Source organism: Macadamia integrifolia, chromosome 10, assembly GCF_013358625.1.
Source record: "Macadamia integrifolia cultivar HAES 741 chromosome 10, SCU_Mint_v3, whole genome shotgun sequence".
NCBI lineage: Eukaryota > Viridiplantae > Streptophyta > Magnoliopsida > Proteales > Proteaceae > Macadamia > Macadamia integrifolia.
Window position 1 is genome coordinate 33,399,343 of NC_056566.1, and position 5,683 is coordinate 33,405,025.

The following is a 5,683-nucleotide window of genomic DNA, read 5'->3' on the forward strand; positions in this document are numbered from 1 at the left end:
AAAAAAAAACAAAGTGGAAAAAGCAAAACATTGATTTCCCCCCCCCACCACTTAAGTCATGCAATGTCCTCAATGCATGAAAAGAATTAAAAGCAAAGACAATGTAAGGAGAATCATATTTGGATAAAATTCAGTGATCTATGTACAGAGGTTCACGAAGATCTATGACATCTTCACTACCAGTAGTAGGAAACTCGAGGAATGGTTTCAAACGTTGACCATTTACCTGTGAAATTACCTATGTTCCTGAATTCAGAATCTCCACAGCCCCATGGGGATATGCATTATGGACAGTAAACGGGCCATCCCATCGGGATCTAAGCTTATCAGGAAAAAGATGCAATTGAGAGTTGTACAATAAGACCTTATCACCAATTACAAAAGATTTGAGTAGAATGTGCTTATCATGGAAGGCTTTAGTCTTTTTCTTGTAAATCTTAGAACTTTCATATGCATCATTCCGAAGTTCCTCCAACTCAGATAGTTAGAGTCTACAGTGAATTTCCGCATCAGACAAATCAAAGTTGAGCTTCTTAATGGCCCGAAAGGCCTTATGCTCAAACTCAACTAGTAAGTGACAGACTTTCACATACACCAAACGGTAGGGAGACTGACCAAGGTCGATTTTGAATGTAGTCCGATGGGCCCATAAGGCATCAATGAGCCTAAGGGACCAATCCTTACGGTTGGGATTAACAGTTTTCTCTAAGATTTGTTTGATCTGCCTATTAGACACCTCCACTTGGCCACTAGTTTGGGGGTGATAAGGGGTAGATAACTTATGGGTGATCTCATACTTTTTCATCAATGCCTCAAAAGGCCGATTACAAAAATGAGTACCCCTATCACTAATTATAGGACGTGGTGTACCAAAGCGGGAAAAGATGTTTTCTTTGAGAAATTTAACTACAACTTTGTGGTCATTAGATTTACAAGGTATATCCTCTATCCATTTAGAAATATAATCAACGGCCAAAAGTATGTACAAATTCCTAAATAAATTAGGGAATGGTCCCATGAAATCGATGCCCTATACATCAAAGATCTCAACTACTAAAATAAGGTTGAGGGGCATCATGTTCCTCTTATTGATACGGCCAAAGACTGGCTAGCGAGATAAGCCTTGTAAAAATCAAAAGCATTTCTAAAAAGAGTGGGCCAATAAAATCCGCATTGGATAACCTTTGCAGCAGTCTTCTTGCAAAGCGTCCACCACATGCATGATCATAGCAAAAAGAGAGAATGGAATGCTGCTCATGATCAGGAACTCATCGTCGGATAATCTGATCCAGACATATCTTAAACAAAAAAGGATCATCCCAGAAAAAGTACTTAACTTGGGAATGAAACCTATACTTATCTTGGGTGGACCAGTGATCTGGAGTTATACCTGAAACTAAGAAGTTGACAATGTTAGCAAACTATGGTTCACTGGATACTACATATAATTGTTCATCTGGAAAGTTCTTGTTGACTGGAGAATCGACAATCAAGGAATTGGAAAGCCGAGATAAATAGTCTAAAACTAGGTTTTCGACTCCTTTCTTATCCCTAATTTTCAAATCAAATTCTTGCAAAAGTAAAACACACCTAATGAGATGGGCTTTGGCATCTTTCTTCTGAACTAGTTATTTAATAGAGAATGATTAGTATACACCACCACATGAAGTAAGACGAAACTTTTCTAATGCAAACACAACAGTTAAAAATTCTTTTTCAGTGGTTGTATAATTGAGTTGTGTATCATTTAAGATCCTACTAGTATAGTAAATGATAGTGGGCAACTTATTAATCCTTTGACCCTAAATCGCTCATATGGAAAAATTCGAAGTATCACACATCAGTTCAAAAGGTTCAATCCAAATAGGTGGTTAAACAATGGGTTCATTGGTCAACTCCTTCTTAAGTTGCTTGAAGGATTCTAGGCACTCTTTAGAAAACTCAAAAGTTTGATCTTTGGCAAGTAGTGTAGTGAGAGGGTGGGCTAACTAACTAAAGTCCTTAATAAACCTTCTATAGAAGCCAGCATGGCCTAGAAAAGACCGAACATCCTTAACAGATTGAGGATGTGGTAAATTATCAATTAAATCCACTTTGGCTCTATCTACCTTAATTCCCTCCTTGGATATTACATGGCCCAAAACAATACCAAATTTAACCATAAAATGACATTTCTCCCAATTCAAAACCAAATTCTTAGATATGCACCTTTGCAAAACTAGGGAAAGATGATGAAGACAGTCAGAATAGGAATTCCTAAGAATTGAAAAGTCATCCATAAATACTTCTAAGAATTTTTTGACCATGTCAGAAAAGATGCTCATCATGCATCGTTGAAACATAGCAGGGGCATTGCAAAGCCCAAAGGGCATACGTTTGTAAGTAAATGTTCCATATGGACATGTAAAAGTGGTCTTATGTTGGTCCTTTAAAGCAATTGGGATCTGGTTATAGCCAGATTATCCATCAAGAAAACAATAATATACATGTCCCGCTACCCTCTCTAACATCTGGTCAATAAATGGCAATGGGAAGTTGTCCTTCCAGGTTGTCGCATTAAGTTTTCTATAATCTATGCACACTCTCCACCCTGATTGGACACGGGTTGTAATTAGTTCATTATTGGCATTGGGAACCACAGTAACACCAGACTTCTTGAGCACTACATGAACTAGGCTTACTCATTGGCTATCAGAAATAGAATAAATTATTTCATGATCCAAGCACTTTAGGATCTCTTTCTTAATGGCTTCCATCATCACAGGGTTAGCTCTTCTTTGAGGTTCCGTGAATGGTTTAGAATCCTCCATAAGATGTATATGATGTTGCACAATAGAAGGAATTATACCATTGATACCAGCCATGGTCCAACCTAGGGCTTCTTTATTGCCTTTTAACACTTTAAGTAACTCCTCTTCTTGGCTAGAAGTCAAATTTGAAGAAATTGTTACAGGAAGAGTCTGATCAGGCCCTAGGAAAGCATACCTCAAATTAGATGGCAACTCCTTAAGATCTAGCTTAGGGGGCTCAACTATGGAAGGTTTGAGAATGGAATTGGAAAGGGGTCCTAAGGGCTCCACAGGTGTGTGAAGACTCAAGACTTTAGAAAAGAAATTTTTACTATCATCGTCCAACTCATCCATACACTCTTGGAATTCTGTATCAAAATTAATATCAAAGTTGGTAATTAAATCATCAGAAAAATTCAGAAAATCCTCAAGCATATTGATATCTTCTTGCATATGTGGTTGCTTGCCTATCCTAAACATGTTAAACTCAACAGTTTGACTGTCAAAAGATAACCTTAGAAAACCATTCCGACAATTGATTAATGCATTACTGGTAGCCAAGAATGGTCTTCCTAGAATTATTAGGATCTCATCCTTGCTTGAGAAAGGCTTAGTATCTAACACAATAAAATCAATGGAGAAAATAAATTCCCCCATGTTTAGTAAGACATCTTCAACCATCCCTTTAGGAAACTTAACAGATCTATCTGCCAACTAAAGAGTAGTTCCAGTGGCTTTCAATTCTCCCAATCCTAGTTGCTTGTACACTTGGTAAGGCAAAAAATTCATACTTGCGCTAAGGTCAAGTAAGGCATGCTCACTGTTAGTATTGCCTATGACACAAGCTATGGTAGGGCTCCCTGGATCCTTATACTTGGTTGTTATAGGCTGAGTAATTATGGAACTAATATTACCTACCAAGAATGCCTTTTTGAGCACACTAGTGATACGCTTGTGAGTACACAAATCTTTCAGGACCTTTACATAGGCTGGGATCTGGGATATGGCATCCAAAAGAAGGATGTTCACTTCTACCTTTTTGAAGACTTCTAAAATTTTATCCATAGAAGCAGTCTTCTTTTTGTTTACCAAGTGATTAGGAAATGAGACAGGAGAAACATTAGGACTGTTAGAGATTTATCCTTATTTAGAAGAATCATTAGGTTCATCAAATGAACCTAGAATAAGAGGCACACTTGTGTCCTCAACAAAAGGAGAGTTAATAGGAGTAATGGATGGGAAAGATTTAAGAACAATCTGTTGGTACTCTCTACCACTCCTAAGGGCATAAACAACATTACATTGGTTGGAGGGCCTCTTGTTGGGTCTTACCTTATACTATATTCAATGGTGCATTAGTTGGTACTTGTGAACTAATAGGCCGATGATGCCTAGGGTTAGGCTGTGGTTGACTGGGTAAAGTTTCCTTCTCCCTCTCACGCATAATTGAGACAACTTGGGTGAGTTCTCTTGTAAGATTTTGATGACTTATCATGAGGAGGGCCATATTTTTTTTCAAGTCACTTATTCTACTTGCCACTCCAGTGTTGGTAAACTCAGGGGATTACTGATAAGATGATAGGAGAAAGGCCCTAGGAAAACTAGCCTGAGGTCCTACATTTGACCTAGGAAAAGTATTTTGAAAAAAATATTATTGTGCAAAGGGAGGCCTTTGGGGTCCAAGATGACCTTGATTATGGAAATTAGAAGGCCCTACTTGGTTGCCTTGATTCCAGGAGAAATTTAGGTGATTCACCATCCTAGATTGTAGGTGTTACTATATGGATTATTCTAGTATAAGGCATTAACACTATCATTAGAAGTGCCCGCAGCGGTGTTGGGGCATTTTTCTATGACATGTCGAGGGGACTGGCACCAAGCACACATGTTAACCAAATTGACTGATGATGGCTCTCTATGAACAATAGCCTCAATCCTCTTGATTAGGCTATGCAAATAGGCTTCCTTGGGTACTATCTCATCCACAAAATATCATTTTCCTCCTATGGTTCTTTCACTCTCTTAGGTTTATTCCCACTCACGGGTTTTGTCAGCTAAGTCAATTAAGAATTCCCATTCTTTTCCTTCTTCTATAAAGGATGTGAATCTCTCAAGGCACATAGACTCTATCATTTGTTTAGTTGACTAATCAATTCTCTCATAAATTATTTCACATAAATGTCATAAGTCTAGGCCATGGTGAGTGCATTCTTGGAGTAGATCCTTGAATCTCTCCATAAGTTTGGAAAATGACTCACTAGGCTTTTGCCTAAACTGAAGGATATCACTTCTAAGCTTATTGATCTTGTGAGTTGGGAAAAACTTCTTAAGGAAGTCAACTGTGAACTGTTCCCATGAGGTTATGGAATTTGTGGGTAGTCCATATAACCACTTCTTAGCTTGGTCTTTCAATGCAAATGTGATGAACCTAAGCTTAATAGCATCATTAGAAAGTTGTTGGATCTTAATTAAAACACATATCTCTTCAAATTCCCTTAGAAATAGGTATGCATCCTCAGAGGTCAGCCCATGAAGGTGGGGCAACATAGTGTTGTTCTGAGATTTGAGCTCAAAATTATTGTCCTGGGCTTATGGTAGAAGGTTGGGCTACTCTAGCAGGGTAGAACCTATCTTTTAGAGATTTAGGTGGAGGGTTTTGTTGTTGGTCTCCTATATTGAAGGGTTTGAAAGAGAGCAAACGTATAGGGTCACTACTTGTTGGATCTCTTCTTTCTAACCAATTCTTAGTATTACGTACCAACCTAACACTCATGCAATAGAAAACTACCCATAACTAGAGTAAGATAAGCAGAAAAGAATGGAAAGAAAAAGCTCTTTTTGAATTATTTTTTTAGGAGCTTACCGACAGGGATCCGGGGTTGCTCAGGTCAATT

The 5,683-nt window shown here is 38.1% G+C and overlaps 1 non-coding gene across 1 annotated transcript; it reads left to right on the forward strand.

The window, feature by feature from the left end:
* Positions 1-4,980: 4,980 nt before the first annotated feature.
* On the forward strand, positions 4,981-5,087 carry LOC122092502. The gene has a single exon (XR_006144164.1). It is a non-coding gene; the product is annotated as a small nucleolar RNA R71 (small nucleolar RNA).
* The last annotated feature ends 596 nt before the right edge of the window (positions 5,088-5,683 follow it).